General features: G+C 43.4%; 1 protein-coding gene across 1 annotated transcript in view; it reads right to left on the reverse strand.

The window, feature by feature from the left end:
• The window catches only part of hydin (HYDIN axonemal central pair apparatus protein), a 1,099,250-nt gene that overhangs the window by 1,044,764 nt on the left and 31,227 nt on the right, over window positions 1-23,259 (reverse strand). The window lies entirely within an intron of this gene.

A 23,259-nucleotide genomic window follows, 5' to 3' on the forward strand; every position in this document is an offset into this window, starting at 1 on the left:
GAATGAGAGGTGATCTCATTGAAACGTATAAAATTCTGAGAGGGCTTGACGGGGTGGAGGCTGAGAGGCTGTTTCCCTGGCTGGAGAGTCTAGAACTAGGGGGCATAGTTTCAAGATAAGGGGTCGGCCATTTAGGACTGAGATGAGGAGGAATTTCTTCACTCAGAGGGTTGTGAATCGTTGGAATTCTCTACCCCAGAGGGCTGTGGATGCTGAATCATTGAATATATTCAAGACTGAGATCGATAGATTTTTGGACACTAAGGGAATCAAGGGATATGGGGATAGGGCGGGAAAGTAGGGTTGAGGTAGAAGATCAGCCATGGTCTTATTAAATGCTGTACGGCCTACTCCTGCTTGTATGCCTATATGTTCTTATACTGGTTTGTAATTAACACTTTTTCTACACTCAATTAACATGTTATTGCATTTTAATGGTTCATAGTGTGATCTTTATTAGGTACCATCAACATACAATATGGTGTAAATCCCACAGAACAAGAACAGTGTAAAAACAAACAAATTAATGCATGCCTGTATGTCCCAACCCCAGGAATTCTAAAAAGGAGTCTTGAGAACTGCGTTAGGCCCAGGAACAGTTTAAAAATTTGAGAATGTCACTCTACATCGGAGTGCAGAACAAGATTGAAATTGATGTGGAGTTTCGGGGCATCCTGATAAAACCGGGACAGTTGAGAGATTTGAGGGCAGGGGAGAAAAGAGGAGACTGTTGTTATAGTGGCAAAGTATGCAGCCAATCCCTGGCTTGTATTCTACTAAAGCAGGTTCTCTTGACTAAATTACAAAGGAAATAGATATCTGCTAGGTCGAGCTGTTCAAATATGGAATTCCAAGAAAATACATAGTTAAAAATGGATCCAAATGGACACATTAAAAGTCTCAAGTGGCACTTAAAATGACCAATCTGGTAAATGGTAAAGCTTGACTAAGTAACCACATTCTGGAATACCACATCAAAGGTTTGGATATGTCTCAAACTGACATCTCATCTGCCAGTCAAAAGCCATATATCCAGGCCCACTGATGGCTCAAGTGGGTAAAGCATTGCCTGCTGCAGTACAGACGAGATGGCTCAGAATCAAACTGCAATCTGTGCTTAGCCAGTTGATCTCAACTGGGTCTGCAGCTGGGGGCCTTGCAATTGGCCGCGGCTACACTGGGCTAGCGAGGGGGTTTAAAAAAATAATCAGCCAGGGTTCCAACTCTTGATCACAATCCAGTGATTCCTGCTGGAAAAAGCAGACACGTGGCCATTGGACATGAGCAGGATTAGAGATGGCCATGGTGCATTTCATGGTAAAATCGCCTGACAACGCTCATTCTCTGCGACCACACATGAAGCATGAATACCAATATTTGTAGGGAGATTCCAAAGCAAGAGGAGGGAAAAAACCTACTTTAAAAAAAAGCTGCCAAAGACAATGTAATAAAGGGTTACTTTTATGCAATAAAAACAGAAAATGCAGGAGAAGCTCAGCAAGTCAGGCAGCATCTGTGGAGAAAGAAACATTTCAGATCGAAGACCTTTCTTCAGAACTGGAAGATGTTGATGAGTTAAAGTTTTTAAGCAAGAACAGAGCCAGGGAAAGTGGGGGAGGAAGGGGAGGGGAGAGGAGGAAAGAACAAAAGGAAAGGACTCTGATGAGGTGAAGGGCAGGAGTGATTAAATGACAAAAGGGTTGATGGAGCAAGGCAAGGAAGGTGGTAATGGGACAGGTTAAGAAACAGAAGATTGATCAGGAGTTGCTGTAAATGGCAACAGAAGAACCATTAGCAGCACTTGCTGCCTGAAAAATGGGAGCAGTGGTTATGATCTGAAGTTATTGAAAACAATGTTGAGTCCAGAAGGTTGTAAAGAGCCTACATGAAAGATGAGGTACTGTTCCTCGAGCTTATGTTAAGCTTCACTGGAACAGTGTAAGAGGCCGAGGCCAGAGAGGGCAGAGTGGGGATGGGAAGGGGAATTAAAATGGCAAGCAACCGGCAGGTTAGGGTCACGCTTGCGGACAGAGCGGAGGTGTTCAGCAAAGCACGCACCCAATCTGCATTTGGTCTCCCCAGTGTAGAGCAGACCGCATTGTGAGCAACGAATACAGTATACTAAATTAAAAGAAGTACAAGTAAATCGCTGTTTCACCTGGAAGGAGTGTTTGGGGCCCTGGACAGTGGGAAGGGAGGTGGTGACGGGGCAGGTGTTACATCTCCTGCGCTCGCACGGGAAGGTGCCGTGGGATGTGAGCGGGTGTTCGGGGTGATGGAAGAGTGAACCAGGATGTCGCGGAGGGAACGGTCCCTTCGGAATGCTGAAAGGGGAGGGGAGGGGAAGATGGTGGTGGCATCGCGCTGGAGGTGGTGGAAATGGTGGAGGATGATGTGTTGAATGTGGAGGCTGGTGGTGTGGAAGGTAAGGACAAGGGGGACCCTATCATGGTTCTGGGAGGGAGGGGAAGGGGCGAGGGCAGAAGTGCGGGAAATGGGATGGACGTGGTCAAGGGCCCTGTTAACTACAGTGGAGGGGAATCCTCAGTTGAGGAAAAAGGAAGACATATTGGAAGCACTGGTGTGGAAGGTGGAATAATCAGAGCAGATGCGACGGAGACGGAGAAACTGGGAGAAGGGAATAGAGTCCTTACAGGAAGCGGGTGGGAGAAAGTGTAATCAAGGTAGTTGTGGGAGTCAGTGGGCTTACAATAGATATTGGTTGACTGCCTATCCCCAGAAATCGAGATAGAGAAGCCAAGGAAGAGTCGGAGATAGACCACGTGAAGGTGAGGGAAGGGTGGAAATTGGAAGCAAAGTTAATGAAATTTTCCAGTTCGTGGCGAGAGCAGGAAACGGCACCGATACAGTTATCAAAGTACCGGAAAAAGAAGTGAGGGAGGGGACCGGAGTAGGATTGGAACAAGGAATGTTCTACGGATCCCACAAAATGGCAGGCATAGCTGTGACCCATATGGGTTCCCACAGCGACACCTTTTATTTGGAGGAAGTGAGTGGAGAGAAGTTGTTCAATGTAAGAACAAGTTCATCTTGTTTTTATGAATACATGTAAAGTATAAAAGAGCAGTGGAGTGGGACTAATTGGTTGGCTCTTTCAAAGAGCCGGCACAGGCACGATGGGTCAAATGGCCTCCTTCTGTGCAGTAAGATTCTATGTTCCCAGCAGAGCCTCGCCACTTGGAATGCATATCGAGCATGCTCTCCACAATTTTCCACCCAGAAATTTTAATTTTAATGGATAATTGCGCCGGCAATTTCCCAACATGAGCTCCTGCCAGATGAGGCCCTGCTCCAGGAGCATACACTCTTAAAATTTACCCTATAGTGTTAGAGAATGCAACGTCCTTATTTCAGCAGCTAGGCATTGGCATTAGCTGACAGTCTCAAGTTTTATATTCAGAGGGCTTGCCTGCAGAGTATCTTGCTCTTCAATCTGGAAGACAGCTCTACCATTTATCTTTGTCTAACTCTCTCAGCACAGCCACATATAGTAGTCTAACCTGCACAGCGTGACTAGAGTACGAAGGCCTTTGGATGCTTTGTGCACCTGAGTGTTAAAGTGGTGTTCAGAACAGCCCAGTATATCCAGCACAATCCATCAGTAAAGCACTGACTTACTGAAAGTCAATGCGCAAGGTAGCTGCATATTTATGTTTCACTCACTCATAATGTGATTTCACCAAATAAAACCTGTGTTTATTAAGCACAAATATCACACAGCTTTAAAATACAGTACTTAGACATTCCAGATATGTATCAATTGAACCAGAAATCTGCCCAAAAACAAATACAATATTAGTATTAATAAATTATTAATATTCCAATCACATGCCGCCAAATCTTTGTTTCATCGTGCTTGTATCTGTTTTCCTCCGAGTCAATAATGAGTATAACTCATGGCATAGTATGGATATTATTTGTGCTAACTGGTGTTTAAACAATTCTCTTTTTTTCCTTCTACCAGACATGTAGAGGATTTTGCTGAATTTCTGTTACACTGCGAGCTTTACTATAAAACATTGTGGCAGCCCTACATTTTTTTTGTCTGCCTCATTCAACCAATTAAAAGAACTAAAGGGAAGGGTGAAAAATATTTACACAAAGAGGGGCTGGAATGCTGCAAACTGTTGTTTGGGCAGAGTCCATAAATTCTTTTAAAAGGGAATGTGATCGTTGCTTAAAAAGAGGAATATTAAAGAGTAAAAGGATCAAGCAGGAGAGAGGGATTAAACTGAGTGGCTCGTGGAGAAAAATACTGGCACAGATTGATTGGCTAAATGGCCTCTGTCTGTGTTATAACAGTGTATGCAATGAGAATATCGTAGTTTACACATGCACACTCATTACATGGCCCAAGGATTCTAGGCTGTGATCTTCACGGCTCCTTTGCAACCCCTGGAAGAGTCCTGTGTTTTGGGTCGTCAATCCACTCCCACCCAAGCCCCCAGTCCTGCTTCTACTGCCAGTCCTGATTTGAATTGAATACAATTTGATACCAGGTATCAAAAGCTGATGTGGCTTGGAAAAAAAAACTCTGCATAACTGGCAGCATTTAGATCATTTCCTTGCATATCTCACCAGCAGACACGATGTACCATGTGATGTGATTCTGATATTGCCGGGGGTTGAATCAAATGCGAGACCCTTGCAGTGCCTACACAAATTTGGAATCAATATATATAATTCGAACTACTGAATTATCCCAGTTCAGGCCAGGCAGCACAAAGCGATCAATAAATAAACAATGAGAGATTTTTATTTTGAGTTGGGGTACTCTTTTGTGGGGTTGTTTGTCAATTGTCATGTGCCTGTTGGGCAGTGTTAAAGCAAAGAAAATAATTTGGGGGCAGGAATTGGGGTTAGGGGAAAACATTACAAATTGCTTTCAAGGCCAATCATAAAAATGTATAGTTAAGCAAAATTGCCAAAATTAGTCAGTTGGCTAACAATGAAGTGGAGTATAGGACTGCAAATTGTTCACTGGCATCATTCCCAAGCTCTGTGTCCATCAGTTTTGGACTTGGCAAAAAAGTGTCAAACCTAGCCCTGATCCTACTGCTGCCACCACCTTATGGTGGATTTGCAAGAATGGCCTTGAGCAAATCAATGCCTGGAACTGCAGCCTTCAGCCAAAAGTTAGTGAGTGTCCCTGCTACACATACCTCGAATGCTACTGCCTTGTTAGAGAGGAAAAGTGGGTAAATTACTAAAGTTCTCTTTATAGAGATTATTTTATTCAATTTTCTGCACATTTTTGTTTGCCATTGGGAGTGTTACGGCATATAATATTGGCTCCTATAACTGAATCACATGTTATGAGCTCAAGTATTTTTGTGTCAACTCCAGTAACGTGTTTGCTTTAGAAAATAACATGGGAACTTTCTAGGTGAAACTTCTTCCATACTCTCATTTAGTCATTCTAATAAACGACTCATCCTCAGTCACTTCGGCCTACATCTAAATTTCTTCTGCCCCTCTCATCCAATCTCTCCACCCTCCTGTCCTCATTCAACCCCGTCCTGCACCTCAACTCCCTTTTCACAGGCATTGGTCCTCCCCCAACATTCAAAACTGATTTGAAATACCCACCTTAGTTCCTTCCAATACTCTTCAACCGCCACACTATCTCTAAACTTTCTTTTCCCATTAAGATGCTGGAACACAGTCACGACCCAGCTATGTGCAGACCTCCCCCACCACTCAATGTCTGAATCCTTCTGTCTATTTTCCAATCCTTCCCACAGCACTGAGGCCATCCTGGTCACAGTTGCTAATTAAATGCTTTATGACTGAGGAGGACAAGGAGGGATAATGCCACAAACTCTCAGTGACCTTTGATAAAGTCAACCATTCAATCCTCCTCCGCCTCCTTTCCTCCATGGTACTGCATTCTCATGGCTTCATTTCTACTTGTCCAACCATCTGTTCTCACACATGCAAGGTTGCCTCCAGCGCACCCAAAGGTTCTATCCCTGGCCCCTTCCTATTCCTCATTCACATAATGCCTTTTAGCAACATTATCCATAAGCATTGCGTCAGCTTTCATACCCTCGCTCGCGATACCTAGCTTTACCTCTCCATCACCATCCTCAATTCCACAACTGGTACTGTGCTGTCCAACTGCTTGTCCGACATCAAATTGCCGATGAGCAAAACTTCCTCTAGCTTAATAGTGTCATGCCCAAAACCATCTGGTTCGGCTCATACCAGAAACTCCATCCTATCAGACACTACTTCGTACTCACGTATCATCCCCTTCCTAACTGATCTCCACTGGCTCCCTGCCCCCTATTGCATTGACTCCAAAATTCTTGTCCTCATCCAGCTATCCCTCCAAGGTTTTGCACCATTCTACTTCTGTAACCTCCTCCAGACTTACTCCCAGCTTGCAACCTCTGGTCTTCTGATTTCAGTCTCCTCTGTATGTCTGGAACCCTCCACGTTACCATTGATAATGAATTTAGCCAATGTGGCACTGCAATTCTCTCTCTTGCCTTATCTCTGGAGCACCTACGAAAGCCTATTAAGAACCTAGCTCTTTGTTCATGCCTTCAGTCACCTCCCTGTTCTACTTAATCCTACTCTTAATTCCCACCCTTTGTGAAGTACTTTGTGATGCTTCACTATGCTGTTAGCACTACATAAGTGCAAGTTGTTGGATCATTTCACTGTACATTATGGGGTAATAACAAAACCCATATTTACTATAAGTGCTTATGCATTCTTTCTTCTTCACTTCACTTTCCTTTTTGTGAGTAAAGGAGATGAAAAGAGCAGCCTCCGCATGAATATTTTCAAATCATTAAAATTTTAAAAAAATACATCCTGTCTTTTCAAAAAAATTTGACAGTCGAATCATTATACTATTGGAATAATGCGGTTAATTTTGTTAATCCAATCATATTTATGCAGTTTGGCCAAAGAATATCGCCTTTCCCCTGAACTCAAAATCTGTTAGTCCCGTCTTTCGGAAACCTGGAGGGAATGGCCAAGGGAATCATTGACATATCTTTAAGGAGTAATATATAATATTTTATTTTAAATGATTTTCAGACCTGCAGTGCGTACCCCATTCCCCCACCCCAGCTTCCACCTCACTCTAACTGACAGAATGAATTTAGTTTAAAAGCCTTTGCAAGGCGTAGCTATCAAAGTATATGGACTATAATACAACAAACATACACACACAAGCAGACACTGCTGTTTGCCAATCAACAACTGCAAAATATTTTTCAATAAGTGTGCAGTAATTACATCTTCAGCGTGACACTGAGCACACTAGGACAGGGGATCTAAAATTTAACAAAACCACTCTACAAGGCCTAGAATTCACTCCTGGGTATCCATTATTCTATACATACTGCAACCTACCTATTACCCTCGCCTATGGGATCAGCCTGATTAGTTGTAATATTCAGGTGACCATTCTATAAAGCTGGGTGCCTAAAAGGGTGCAGATATGCTAGAATAAGAAGGCAACAAAAGGCAATCATGTCGACTTTTTGTTTACAATACAACCAGTGTATAGAACCGACTTTTAAACAAAACTTTAACAGATTGCCCTATAGTTTTGACATACACTAAAAACTATGTTAAAGTAACATTTAACTTATTTGTACTAAAACTGTAAATTTAACACTTCTATAACTTAACTAAAAAGATTGAAAGCTATCATGGTTTGCGTTTTCAAATACAGATTGTCTCTTGTGTAGGCTGTCTCATGTTCACACCCTGAACTTACTTCGATTTGTTTGTTTGCTAGCGAGCCAAGTTGAAAGTTTCGTGATAGTTGCTGACATTGAAGTTTTACCCTTCTCCATTATGAAGTTATTGAATTATATGGTCACAGCCTGCACAGGATGGTACCTTCTCCTTCTGATTCACTGCCAGTATGCTCCAAGCATTGACTGCTTATTCATGTGATTGAAAGTCATCTGTTGTCGGCACATCAGAGTCAAGGATAAGTCAGAATGGAGATCACATGCGAATTGGCTGACAAGGACCCATTGATTTATCGTGCTCGAACAACTTCATTCACCAACTCAAGACAGCTCATGATTGTTATCTGCTACCTCAGGGGCACTGTCATCCTCAACATCAACTAGAAATCCGGAATCCCAGAAGCATTTCATAATAGTCCCCAGTTTGAAATGATCCTATGCTTGCTTAATCCAGAAAAAAATTTTTTTTTTGAGGACTGTAGTGCACTTCAGCACATCACAGGGGCCAACCTAGGAAAGAATTGACCTCAACAGGAACATTTTGTTGATATCTTTCGCACATTTTCAGGTTGAAATTTTGATGGGGTATTCGCTGGGAAGAATTTGGTTCTGAAATCCAATTTTAAATGCATCTGTTGCAGGGTGGCAAACAACAGCATCATCAAGAAAGAAAAGAACTTTGAGTTCCATGTCATCATCTTTCAATTCAATTTTTATGTTGCCACTGCAAATTTGGAATCATTGGGGGAAAAATGCAATAGGGCCTATTACTGGGCGAAGATAGCGTGATCCGCTATTAACCCAATGGCCCCTGCACAGGCTTAAAGGGAGGATGGCTCTTAAAATCTCTTAAAGGTAGACGGTGCCTGTTATTTTACTAAAAATAACAGTCTGCTGTCTGCACGGAGTCTGAACGGAGATCAGACATCACACACGTAAAACATGGATGCAGGTCCTGTACCTATGCTTAGAAACTGATGAGTTATGTTAAACCATTAAATAAAGGTTGCACACTACTAAATCCCACATCCTCCAACCTGCATGCCAGGCCCCACCAATCTGAGTTTGTAACAGGCCTGCAAGAGTATGTGCACCAAAGTTCTCTGATGATGCACTAGAGGCCTTGGTGCAAGAGATGGACAGAAGGAGGGTCATCCTATATTTGCAGGGGTGGTGAGGGTGGGGGGAGGCAAGAGGCCCTCCAGACATATGCCCAAAAGGCAGTAGGAGGTAGTAGTGGATGAAGTCAATGCCAGGCGCACAGCACCACGAACATGGATGGAGTGCAGGAAGAATTCTTGCATATTGCAATGATAGCAGTTTTTTTTTCATTCTTTCCTGTTGTGTTGCACAGAACTCAACCCTTAAGTGTCCCTTGTTTCTTCCCCCATCTTTACAGAATTTCCCCATAAAAGCTAAGCCTTTGTCCGAGCATATGAAAGAACATACCAGTTTAATTCATGTTAAAGATATCACATGGATCACAACAACAAACAACAACAACAACTCGCATTTAAGTAGTGCCTTTACCGTGATAAAATGTCCCAAGGCGTTTCACAGGAGCGATTATCGAACAAAATTTGACACTGAACCACATAAGGTGGTATTAGGACAGGTGACCAAAAGCATGTAAAAGAGGTAGGTTTAAATAAGTGTCATAAAGGGGGAGAGAGAGAGATAGAGAGGCAGAGAGATTTAGGGAGGGAATTCCAGAGCTTAGGGGCTAGGCACTGAAGGCACGGCCACCAATGGTGGAGCGGTTAAAATCGGGGATGCGCAAGAGGCAAGAATTTGAGGGGCGCAGAGATCTCAGAGGGTTGTAGGGTGGAGGAGGTTAAAGAGTTGGGGGGGGGAGGGGCAAGGCCACGGAGAGACTTGAAATCAAGGATGAGAGTTTTAAAATCGAGGTGTTCCCAGACCAGGAGCCAATGTAAGTCAGCGAGAACAGGGGTGATGTGAGAACGGGACTTGGTGCGAGTTAGGATACGGGCAGCAGAGTTTTGGATGAGCTCAAGTTTACGGAGGGTGGAAAATGGAAGACCAGCCAGGAGAGCATTGGAATAGTCCAGTCTAGACGTAACAAAAGGTTGAGGGTTTCAGCAGATGAGCCGAGGCAGGGGCGAAGACGGGCGATGTTATGGAGGTGGAATTAGGTGGTCTTGGTGATGGAGCAGATATGTGGTCAGAGGCTCATTTCAGGGTCAAATAGGACGCCAAGGTTGTGAATGGTCTGGTTCAGCCTCAGACAGTGGCCAGGGAGAGGGACGGAGTCAGTAGCTAGGGAACGGAGTTTGTGGCGAGGACCAAAGGCAATGGCTTCGGTATTCCCAGTATTTAGTTGGAGGAAATGTTTGCTCATCTAGTACTGGATGTCGGACAAGCGGCATGGCAAATGAGAGACCGTGGAGGGGTCGAAGGAGGTGGTGATGAGGTTGAGCTGGATGTCATCAGTGTACATGTGGAAACTGACATTGTGTGTTCGGATGATGTCGCCAAGGGACAGCATGTAGGTGAGAAATAGGAGGGGACCAAGCATAGGTCCTTGGTGGGACTCCAGAAGTAACAGTGCGGAAGCAGGAAGAGAAGCCACTTCAGGTAATTCTCTGGCTACGAGTGGATAGGTAATTATGGAACCAGGTGAGCACAATCGCACCCAGCAGGATGACGGAGGAGAGGCGTTGGAGGACGATGGTATGGTCAACCAGGTCAAAGACTGCAGACAGGTCGAGAAGGACGAGGAAGGATAGTTTACCACGGTCAGAGTCACATAAGATGTCATTTGTGACTTTGATAAGAGCCGTTTCAGTACTATGGCAGGGACGGAAACCTGATTGGAGGGAGTCAAATAGAGTTACATAGGGCTAGAAATTGGGCGGTCTAGCGCCCGTTGTTTTGGCGCTATGTGGCCTCTTGAAGTGTCAAGTTAGCATCCTGGATGCGCACGCACGTTTCTAGTGTGACGTGTGCCGGACGCCATCTTGGTATAGGAGTTAGCAGATGTGCAAATACCAAACAAGGAAATTAGTGCTAGTAAAAAAATAGTGCTGGAGAAATTAATGGGACTAAAAGCCGATAAATCCCCAGGGCCTGATAATCTGCATCCCAGAGTACTAAAAGTGGTAGCCATGGAAATAGTGGATGCATTAGTTGTCATCTTCCAAAATTCTATAGATTATGGAACAGTTCCTACAGATTGGAGGGTGGCAAATGTAACCCCACTATTTAAAAAAGGAGGGAGAGAAAACAGGGAACTACAGACCGGTTAGCCGAACATCAGTAGGAGGGAAAATGCTAGAGTCTATCATAAAGGATGTGATAACAGGACACTTAGAAAATATCAATGGGATTAGACAAAGTCAACATGGATTTATGAGAGGGAAATCATGTTTGACAAACCTACTGGAGCTTTTTGAGGATGTAACTGGTAGAATAGATAAGGGAGAACCAGTGGATGTGGTGTATTTGGATTTTTAGAAGGCCTTTGATAAAGTCCCACATAAAAGGTTAGTGTGCAAAATTAAAACACATGGGATTGGGGCTAATATACTGGCATGGATTGAAAATTGGTTAACAGACAGTAAACAGAAAGTAGGAATAAATGGGTCTTTTTTGGGGTGTCAGGCAGTGACTAGTGGGGTACCGCAGGGATCAGTGTTTGGGCCCCAGCTATTCATAATATATATCAATGATTTGGATGAGGGAACCAAATGTAATATTTCCAAGTTTGCTGACGACACAAAACTAGGTGGGATTGTGAGTTGTAAGGTCGATGCAAAGAGGCTTCAAGGTGATTTAGACAAGTTGAGTGAGTGGGCAAATACATGGCAGATGCAGTATAACGTGGATAAATGTGAAGTTATCCACTTCAGAAGGAAAAACAGAAAAGCAGAGTATTATTTAAATGGTGATAGATTGGGAAATGTTGATGTACAAAGGGACCTGGGTTTCCTTGTACACCAGTCACTGAAAGCAAACATGCAGGTGCAGCAAGCAGTTAGGAAGGCAAATGGTATGTTGGCCTTCATTGCAAGAGGATTTGAGTACAGGAGCAAGGACGTCTTACTGCAGTTATACAGGGCCTTGGTGAGACCACACCTGGAGTATTGTGTGCAGTTTTGGTCTCCTTACCTGGAAAGGATATACTTGCCATGGAGGGAGTGCAGCGAAGGTTCAACCAGACTGATTCCTGGAATGGCAGGACTGTCGTATGAGGAGAGATTGGGTCGACTCGGCCTGTATTCACTAGAGTTTAGAAGAATGAGAGGGGATCTCATTGAAACATATAAAATTTTGACAGGGCGAGACAGACTGGATGCAGGAAGGATGTTTCCCTTGGCTGGGGGTTCCAGAACGAGGGGTCACAATCTCAGAATACGGGGTAGGGCATTTAGGAATGAGATGAGGAGCAATTTCTTGACTCAGAGGGTGGTTAACCTGTGGAATTCTCTACCATAGAAGGCTGTGGAGGCCAAGTCACTGAATATATTTAAGAAGGAGCTAGATAGATTTCCAGACACAAAAGGCATAAAGGGGAGACAGCTGGAATATGGTATTAAGATAGAGGATCAGCCATGATCATATTGAATGGCGGAGCAGGTTCAAAGGGCCGACTGGCCTACTCCTGCTCCTATTTTCTATGTCTCTATGAACGCTGGCAGCCTATAAAGTAAGGAGAAAATGGATACAATCAGTGTGCAATGCTGATTTAAAGTGATAGACACCATTTTGGCACTTAACACTCAACTCAACGCACAGTCTTAACCACAACCACCTGACCATGTCTTTGAATGCCTGGAGGACCCCCCACCAGCACTACTTAAAAGGGACCGTGCAGGATTTACAGGTTAGTTGCTGGATTATTGTTTCTGGCTGCTGATTCATTTGTAAGTGTTTTTGGATGTCTCCTATACTTGAACACTAGGACAAGAGGACATAGCCTGATATTTAGAGCCAGGACATGCAGGAGTGAAGTTAGAAGACGCTTCTACATGCAAAGGGTGATAGAAGTTTGGAACGCTTTTCTGCAAACAGCAGTTGATGCTAGCTCAATTGTGAATTCTAAATCTGAGATTAATAGATTTCTATGAACCAAAGGTATTAAGGGATATGAGGCTAGGGCGAGTATATGGAGTTAGGTCACAGGTCCACCGTGATCTCATTGAATTGCGGAACAGGCTCAAGAGGCTAAATGCCCCTGCTACTTGCTACCTCCAGTTATGCGCCACCTTCTCCTGCAAGAAAGCCGGACGGGTGTCTGGGTGATGTGCCTGTCATGGTTGAATAGCTGCCAGTGGGTGTGGCTTGTGAGTTGTGGGTGGGCGACTTGCAACAGTGGCCGAATACCCCACCATCAACATCCTGGGGTCACTACTGACTAGAAACTTAACTGGACCAGCCATATAAATACTGTAGCTACATGAGGTCAGAGGCTGGGTATTCTGTGGCGAGTGACTCACCTCCTGACTCCTCAAAGCCTTTCCACCATCTACAAGGCACAAGTCAGGAGTGTGATGGAATACTCTCCACTTGCCCGGATGAGCGCAGCTCCAAAAACACTCGAAACTCGACACCATCCAGGACAAAGCAGCCCGATCGATTGGCACCCCATCCATCACCCTAAACATTCACTGCCTTCACACCAGCACACCGTGACTGCAGTGTGTACCATCCACAGGATGCACTGCAGCAACTCGCCAAGGCTTCTTCAACAGCACCTCCCAAACCTGTGACCTCTACCACCTAGAAGGACAAGGGCAGCAGGCACATGGGAACAACACCACCTGTATGTTCCCTTCGAAATCACACACCATCCCGACTTGGAAATATATCGCCGTTCCTTCATCATCGATGGGTCAAAATCCTGGAACTCCCTACCTAACAGCACTGTGGGAGAACCTTTCTGCTTCATATGCTTATCTAGCTTCCCCTTAAATGCTTCTATGCTATTTGCCTCAACTACTCCTTGTGGTAGCGCATTCCACATTTTAACCACTCTCTGGGTAAAGAAGTTTCTCCTGAATTCGCTATTGGATTTATTAGCAACTATCTTATATTTATGACCTCTAGTTTTGGACACCCCCACAAGTGGAAACATTTTCTCTATGTCTACCCTATCATTATCTTAAAGACGTCTATCAGGTCACCCCTTAGCCTTCTCTTTACTACAGAAAAAAATCCCAGCCTGTCCAGCCTTTCCTGTTAAGTATATACTCTCAGTTCTGGTATCATTCTTGTGAATCTTTTTTCCCCCACTTTGTCCAATACCTCTTTATCCTTTTTATAATATAGAGACCAGAACTGTTCACGGTTGGACCACACATGGAGTACTAAGCTTCTGTACAATATCTTCTCTGCCTTTCAATTCTATCCCTCTGGAAATGAACCCCAGTGCTTGGTTTGCTTTTTTAAAATGGCCTTATTAACCTGTGTCGCTACTTTTAGTGATTTGTGAATCTGTACTAAATATGGAAAACAAGTTCACCTTCCATTCCATCTTCCTTTGATTCATTTGCATTTTCATTGCACAGCAGTATAATGGCATTTCTTAAAAAGAAGCCAACCAGCCACTGGAAGCTTCGAATTCATGGTTTCCTCCTTGCTGAATGAATATGACATTGCATTACTGGTCCCAACAGTGGAATGATAGCAGCATATATTTATTTAGCGCTCCTCACATTGGAAAGATTTTACTGATTGGAGAATGAAATGGACGCTAAGCACGAAAGACAAGAACAGGCAGAATGGAGTTAAGGGGCACAATGGAAAGAGTGGATAAAGAGAAAAGTCTTCAGGTGACTTTTGAAAGTAGGCAAGGGAAAGGGACAGTGGCAGCACTGGCAGAAGCAAGAAATCTGGAAGACAGTGATGGCAGCCAGAACAAAGAGAACAGCAGCCAACTCCAGGGAGTCTGACATTGATGTGCTCATAGCAAAGATATGCAGCAGGAGGGACAGTCTGTTGAGAGTCGGGGCCAGGAAATCCATGAAGAGCATCATCCGCATTTTTATGGTGGGAGGTCGCAGTGGCAGTGAGTGCCATATCCTTAATGCCCAGAACTCTTTTGCAGTGTCAGGAGAAATTCAATGGCCTCACCAGAGTAGCCAAGTTGAGCTTCCGGTCTTTCCTCATCTCTATATGTGTGGCACTTCTTCTTTCATTACCCTCATGGTGCTCTAGGACTGTAATCTGAGCCTTTGATCTCCATCTCCCATTATGTGTCAGCTGATATCTAAAACAGCACCTTCCCTCACAGTGTACCATGCATGAGTAAGCTGCCCTAATTCACCACACCTGTCCTTTCTTGATTTTTGCCCCTCAGGTAACCTGATCTGTCAAACTGTTGCAACAAAAAAAAAGGTTCGTGTCTTCTTCCCTTCTCTCTCACAGATGAAGGTGGCCAATAACAAACATAAATCTCAGGCCATGGGAGTAGCCCCCCAAACCATAGACCTCGGACATCTCAGGAGAAAGAAGCCTTGGAGATCTTAGGGAGCCATGCAGTTGAACCTATTGGGGAAGGAGACAGAAGTTGGTCAGTAGCAGTCAGAAGTTGGTCAGTAGCAGCTGCAGGTTTGTCTGGGCCATCTGCAGTTTAACATATAATGACTTGGAAATGTAAACACTGTAGCAAGAAACATGATCGAACATTTTCAAAAGCTACAGAGGAACCACCACTGTAGCTGCAAAATATTATATATCTCTTGATTTATTTTCCTCGAGATAACCCAAACAGCCCACTGATGAGGAGGAACAAAGAGGTAAGCATCCTTCTACCTCTGCCCAAACAGCTGCATCCTCACACACACTTTTACCTCACCCTTTCTTTCACTCACCAGCCAGAGAAACCCATCCGAGGGGGATGTAGATAGGTCCAATGAGGGTTTTTCATTAGCTGTGACGCAGCATGAGAGTGCCAGAAGAATCAGAGGTCAAAATGGGATCCGTCAGTGGGCACCGAAAGCTCTGCAGAAGTCAGTCCTCGAGCTCCAGAGCCTGCTCTAAAAAGGATGGTGGATGACCATCAGTCACATGGAAGCACTGAGGAAAATCTTGGAGAACCCGAGACAGCTGGCAGGGGTGCTTTGACCACTGGCCTTCAGGCGTTGGGGGGACAGTCTGGAAAGAACAATGGCAACCAGCATCCTGGAGATTCAAGGTACCATATCTCAGCATTTCCAGAGTCTAACTGATAACATTAGTTAGAAATGGTAGATCAAAAGCAAAATACTGCAGACGCTGGAAATCTGAAATAAAAACAAAATGCTGGAGAAGCTCAGCAAGTGAGGCAGCATCGGTGGAGAAATGGTAGATGCTTTAGTCATGATCTTCCAAAATGCTCTCGATTCAGGAATTGCTACCTTGTATTAGAAAATTGCCAACATAGCCTCACTCCTCCCTATCTCTGTAACCTCCTCCAGTCCTACAAACCTCCGAGATCTCTGCACTCCTCCAATTCTGGCCTCTTGTGCTTCCCTGTTTTCCTTCACCCCGCGGCAATGACTTCACCTGCCTAGACCCTAAGCTCTGGAATTCCCTCCCTAAATCTCTCCATCTCTCTACCTCTCCTTCTTTAAGACGTTCCTTGGAACCTATCTCTGGCCGGGCTTTTGGTCACCTCTCCTGGCATCTCCTTGTGTGGCTCGGTGTCAGATTTTGTTTGGTAGTTGCTCCTGCGAAGCACCTTGCGACCTTTTGCAGCCTTGAGGGTGCTGTGTAGATGCAAGTTGTTGCTGTTGTGTACCTACCGGCACAGACACAATAGGCCGAATGGCCTCCTTCTGTACCGTAACTTTCTAAGATTCTATGTCACTCCATCACTTAAGAAAGGTGGGAGAGATAAACCAGGCAATTATAGACCTGTTGGTCTAACATCTGTTGTGGGGAAGTTTCTAAAATCTGTTATTAGGGACAGAGTGACTGAGCACTTAGACAAATATGAATTGATCAGAGAGAGCCAGCATGGATTTGTAAAGGGTAAGTCATGTCTAACTAACTTAATTGCATTTTTTTGAGATGGTCACTAACATGGTCGATAATGGAGTGTCTATGGATGTTATTTATATGGACTTCCAGAAGACATTCCACACAAGAGACTGTTAGGAAAGATGGAAGCGTGGAATTGGAGGCGACCTTTTTGACATGCGTAGGGAATTGGTTAGGAGGTAGGAGACAGAGGGTAGGAATAATGGGTACATTCTCCAATTGGCAGGATGTGACTAGCAGTGTCCCCCAGGGATCTGTACTGGGGCCTCAGCTTTTCACTATATTTATAAATGACTTAGATGAAGGAATAGAGAGCCGTATATCTAAGTTTGCTGATGACACTATGTTAGGTGACACAGTAAATAGTGTAGATGAGAGCAGAAAGTTGCAAAGGGACATTGATAGATTAGGTGAGTGAACAAAACTGTGGCAGATGGAGTTCAATGTGGGGAAGTGCAAGATCATCCACTTTGGACCAAATAAAGATAGATCAGAGTATTTTCTAAATGGTGAGAAGCTAGGAACAGTGGAAGAGCAGAGAGATTTAGGGGCCCATGTACAGAAATCACTAAAAATTAGTGGACAGGTACAAAAAATAATTTAAAAGGCTAATGGAATGTTAGTCTTCATTTCAAGGGGGCTGGAATACAAAGGGGTGGAAGTTATGCTACAGCTGTACAGAGCTCTGGTTAGACCACTTAGGGAGTACTGTATTCAGTTCTGGGCACGCACCTCAGGAAGGATATATTGGCCTTGTAGGGGGTTCAGCGCAGATTCACCAGAATGATACTGGGCCTAAAAGGGCTAAATTATGAGGACAGGTTGCATAGACTGGGCTTGTATTCCCTTGGGTATAGAAGATTAGGGGGGCATTTAATTGAAGTGTTTGAGATGATTAAAGGATTTGACAAGTTAGATAGAGAGAAACTATTGCCTCTGGTGGAGGAGTCCAGATCAAGGAGGCATAACTTAAAATTAGAACTAGGCCATTCAGGGGTGATATCAGGAAGCATTTCTTCACACAAAGGATAGTGGAACTCTGGAACTCTCTCCCCCAAAAAGCTGTTGAGACTTGGGGTCAATTGAAAATTTCAAAACTTAGATTGATAGATTTTTGTTAGGCAAGGGTATAAAGGGTCACGGAACTAGGGGCATGACTACAATCTGCCTTCACATTGTCATGCTTCCTGATTGGTGCTTAGTTGCTTCAGACACCTGTTCATTGTTGTTGGCAGGATATACGGACAGGCTATCCATGCATCTACATTGTCCTCCTGGAACTCAGCAGCCCTGAGATGAGGGCCACCTTGGTCCCAACAAGCTCACGATACCATAGCGTAGCAAATCACCACTGGTATCTCTGGCCCTCAGGAAGCACTTTGGTGCAGCGCCACTGTAGATTTAAGAACAGCACAGGGGCGCAACAGAGATAGGTATGGTGGTAAAAAGCAACGGACATAAGTATATATAAAACCACTTTAATATGTTCCGAGGTAAGGCTGGTCTTTGTTGGTTTTGTGTTTAAGAGGATGTTTGAGGTCAGTTTGCAACTGGACACACAGTTCTTTCCATGCCTCCTTAAGCAGGACTCTTCTGAGATATCACCAAGGGAGTGGTGTGGTCTGTAAGCTCTGGTGGAAGGGTTACTTCCAGTTGGTAGTCTCCTTTTGTGCAGTCTTATCCTATGTGCCTAGATGTCATTTCCTTCCTCCCACTTCTTTTCTGCCTCCATCATAAGAACATATGCGGGATGCCCATAGTAAGCCCCATGGTAAGGGATCCATGACAGAAGAATGGAAAACAATGGATTTCCCTGCCTGAAACTGCTGAAAGGCAGTTTGCAGAATCTCTTCTTAGTAGCTGTTACGAATTTCGGTCTGACGCAGATATTCAATCGGGTTCAGTGGCGTCAGTCACTCCTAAAGTGGTCTAGTTATCTGCTTCTTACGGAAGCTGACCCCCATTGCTCTGCATCTACAAGCTCATTAGCAGGACCTGGAGGTGTAACAACAAAACCCCCTCCCTCAATCCCACTGAAGGCAGACCGAGTTAACATTAGGAGACTACATTCAGTTTGACTTGTAAGCTGCTTTATTCTACAGTATGTAAAGCATACAGAACAACAAGTATGATAACAGATACTTGCTGCAATCAGTATAACATCTGTTCATGTACTATTACAAAAATAAGGAACACATGTATGCCAGCCCACACTAGTGAGTCATCTAACTAAAAGTACATTCTCTCTGTACCCTGTTCCATCACCCAGGACAGCGTTTCTCTCACTTTGCATCCTTCTGCTGCTCAACTTACTGGTGCCTGTAGACCCACAGATCAAAAGGAGTTTGCCAACCTCAAGGTGCTAGTCTTCCTGAATGACCAACAAATAGCCTATTATTTGGTCTCTGAAAGAAACCACTTCCCATCTCTTGTAATAATTACCATTTGTCTATCTATGGAATCACAGCTCAGCATGGTGCCATCTTGGGAGCCAACCCCTTTTAGGTGGCATTTGCTCAAAACACATTTTAAATAAATTCACTTATATCCAAGACTTTTTGTTGGGAAACTGACAGTTGCACAGGTGAGAAAAGACTTTTTTTGTTGCTTCAGTCAAAACTGATGTTTTAGACAAAGTCTGTGAACTCAACCACTTACCGATTTAATAAGTCATGCAAATAACTTATCCCTCTCCTCTCCAAACTTAAGTTAAGTCGGGTGCAATTCTGGTATAAATGGTAGAATTTCATTATGTCATTTGTCCACATCCATTACTTAATGGCAGACACATCATTTGCCAGGAGCCAATTCTATTGGAATGTAGCATTTATTTTAGAACGGATGCAACTCTGGAGTATCTGCCTTATGTCTCAAATTCCGGTCCCTTGCACCAGAACTACGCCACATTTCCCCCAAAAAAGAAACAAAATAGAATTTCGGGCCCAATGTCTTTATTTCCTACATTTAAATAATTCTGCAAGTTTACAGCAGCTCATTTCTCCTCCCCAATTACAGAACACTTATACATTCACAATTTCAAACTCTGTCCTGGTCTTTAGCTACAATTTTTTTTTAATTCTAGAAACTATTTTATGCACTTTGCGTTCCACCTACACATCCACCGAACCCTTCCCATCCAGGGCCAGTTTAAAAACCTGAACTAATGAACTGCAGAGCGTCAAACTACGCCAACAAAATCAAATGGGCCCCAATAACAGGTCCTCAAAATCTTACACACATAGAAATTACAACATGGAACCAGGCCATTCAGCCCAACCAGTCCATGTTGATGTTTATCCTCCACATGAGCAGTAGTCCTAATCCCATGTGTCCACCCTGTTCCCATTTCCCTTTATTCTCCTTTCCTTTCACCACCAATCCGACCGATTCTTAACTGGTGACATCATCTATGTTTCAATCACTAACTCTGGTAGTGCATTCCACAGCCTCACAACCTTGCTCTCTGTACTAAATGTGTTTACACATATATGTGCCCCCTCAGTCATTACAAACAGTCTGCTTCCATCTACTCTGTCCCTTCCCTTCAAAATTTTACACACCTTAATCTCCTCTGTTCTAACAAAAACATCCCCAATTTTTTATGTCTTTCTTCATATTTGTATTTCCTTGTACCAGGTAGCATCCCATTGAATCTCTATTGCCTCAACGTCCTTCCTATAGTGTGGAACCCAAAACTACACACAGTACTCCAACTGTGGTCTCACTAACGTTTTATCTAGATTAACCATTATACCTTGACTTTTCTTTTCCATACCTCTTGCCATAAAACCCAATATTGCACAAGTATTTTTATGGCCACATCCACTTGAGGTTCTTCTTTTAATGTCTTGTGAACCTTAAACCCCCAAATTCCTCTCCTCTTCCACATCACCCAGCTTTTTCCTATTCAAAGTATAATTATTACATTTTAGTAAAAAAAGTACCACCTTGCCTTTATTGACACTAAATTCCATCTGACACTATTTCCCCCATTCTCCCATTTTATCAAAATCCCCTTGTAGCTTCCTTTGGTCCTCAGAATTTTATGCCTCCTATTTTGGTATCATATGCAAATGTGGGCACTGCACCCTCTAGCCCTACATCTAAATCCAATACACAGTAAATAAAAGCAGTCCCACAACAGAACCCCATGGGACACCACTATCCTCTTCCAATTACTGAGAAACTGCCTTTAACCTCTCCTATGTTCCTTCTCTAATTTGCCACCCTCCCCCTAATTCTGTACCACTTAATCTTCTCCAATAGTCTCCTGTATGGTACCTTTTCCAAGACTTTCTGAAAGTCCATGTGCACCGCATCTGCTGCATTTCCCCCATCCAACACATCTGTCACGTCTTCCAAGAACTCTATCAGGTTTGTCAAGCATGATCTTCCCTTCTGAAATCAGCGTTGGCTGCTTCTAATTATTTTCTCTTCATTTAGATGTTTAATAATTTCATCTTTAATTAAAGATTCTAAAATTTTCTCTACCATAGATGTTAAACTAACTGACCTGTAATTACCTGGATTAGCTTTGTCTCCATTTTTGAAAATGGGTATTACCCTGGCCACTCTCCAGTACTCCGGCACACATCCACTGTCAACAGAACTCCGAAATGTGATTTTCAGGGCCTCCGCTATTTCTTCCCCCATTTCCCTCAGGATCCTTAGATATGTTCCGTCGGGTCCTGGCACCTTGTCTTCAACTTACTTAACTAACTTCGCTAATACTTTCCTTTATTATAATATCTCTCATCTTACTTTTAACCAATTCAGGATTTACCTCTTCCTCAATATTTTCAAGAATTTTTTTTTCTTTCTGTGGGAAATAATCTATGATCTGTGTTGCATAATTCTAACAGTCAACATGAATATGCACATTTGTATGGCATGCAGGACTTCTTCTCAAATTATTTACAATTAATCTATGTTGGGCTTTATTTACCAATTAAATTTTAGTCCCAAGGAAAAAGAAATAAAGAAAAACTACTATTAAGTTCACAGTTGCATACAGCATTAAAAGGGCAGGCATCATCATTACTATTTCTGTTCAGGGAAAGAAGGTCTGAGATTGCAGAATGACTGCCAAGTCTGCAGGAAGGCAGTGAGCCCTCAGGTTCTCTGATAGACCAGTGAACCATTGCTGCAGAAAGTAAGGCAAAGGAAGACAAATTGGCTGAAAATGGGGCATTTTTTGGGTTGTCTACCCACCCAAAAAATGCACAGACACTTCCTGTGCTGCCAGAAATGGCGGTGGAAAATGGAGAAGGCAAAAAAGTGGGCAGGGATCTGGTTTAACTGAACTTTGCCCATTATTCCAATCCAGGTTACAACATTGAGGCTCACAAATGAAGAATTCTCATTTGGCTGAGTAACTGACAGGTCACAAGTCCCTGTGGAAACGAACCCCTGCAAGGACTTAATACCTTCAGAAGAGGTGGGAAGAAAACTGGCAGAAAACACCAGTAAAGAAAAGAGCTAAATACAAACTAACAACTGATAGCATTTTAACTGCTGTTTTCAACTCACACAATGCAAAAGAAAAAAGCTAAGGAAGGAATGTTCACCGGGATACTTGGGGAATTCTCTGCTCTTCTTCAAATAGTGCTATAATATTTTAATGTCTGCCTAAACAAGCATATAGAGCTTCAATTTAACATATCCAAAGGACAGAACCTCTGGCAATGCAGCACACCCTTAGTACTGCACTATAGTGCCATCCTAGGTTGTGTTCAACCCACAATCTTGACTTGGAGACAAGAGCGTTACCAACAGAGCCAAACAGAACCAGTTCTTACCCTGCAAAAATGCTAATCTGCTCACTGTTCATCTCAACAGCTCAAATGGTCTCATTATTCATTAACTATGAATCAAGCCAAGACAAATGCCATAATTAAACAAAAATCACATTTGTGAGCCTCTATCAGCAGCTGACAGACACAGAGATCAAAAATGACATTTCCACTTATCTCCGAGAATTTATTTTGTTGTTTTTTCGAACCGTGTGGACAGCTGTCCAGTGCTGCAGCAACCAGCTCATTCTTATGCCTATTTTCAGAGCACCAAATGTATTGCAGTAACACAGGAGTGCGAGACATTTAATGCAGCACTCTCTAACTTCAGTGCTGAGTCAAGCACTTAATTTTAATCACAGAAATGTACTGCCCTTTTCATCCTTTTTAAGATTCATTTCATAAATGTTTCTTTTCTACGGTCATTGCCTCTGGGAACTTTCCTCTCTTCTTCCTCCCTGATCCTCACTATGTTCAAATCAAAAATTGCCACATTTTTTTCCAGGATCTCAAGACCTCAACCCTTCCTCCTACACTCTGTAGGCTCTTATAACTCAAGTTTGGCCACACCTAATCACTATGTCCTGATTTACTCATCTTCTCTCTTACCTTTTTCAGTTTGGGTGATGTCCTGCCACTCACATAAACTTCCAAGAGTGTAAGAATACTGCCTGAGGGCAGGGTGGGGGGTGGGGGGTGGCAGGATAGAGTTGTAATAATATTGTTCCTGAATGGCCAACCGA

The sequence above is a fragment of the Heptranchias perlo genome, chromosome 16 (genome assembly GCF_035084215.1).
Source record: "Heptranchias perlo isolate sHepPer1 chromosome 16, sHepPer1.hap1, whole genome shotgun sequence".
Taxonomy (NCBI): Eukaryota; Metazoa; Chordata; class Chondrichthyes; order Hexanchiformes; family Hexanchidae; genus Heptranchias; species Heptranchias perlo.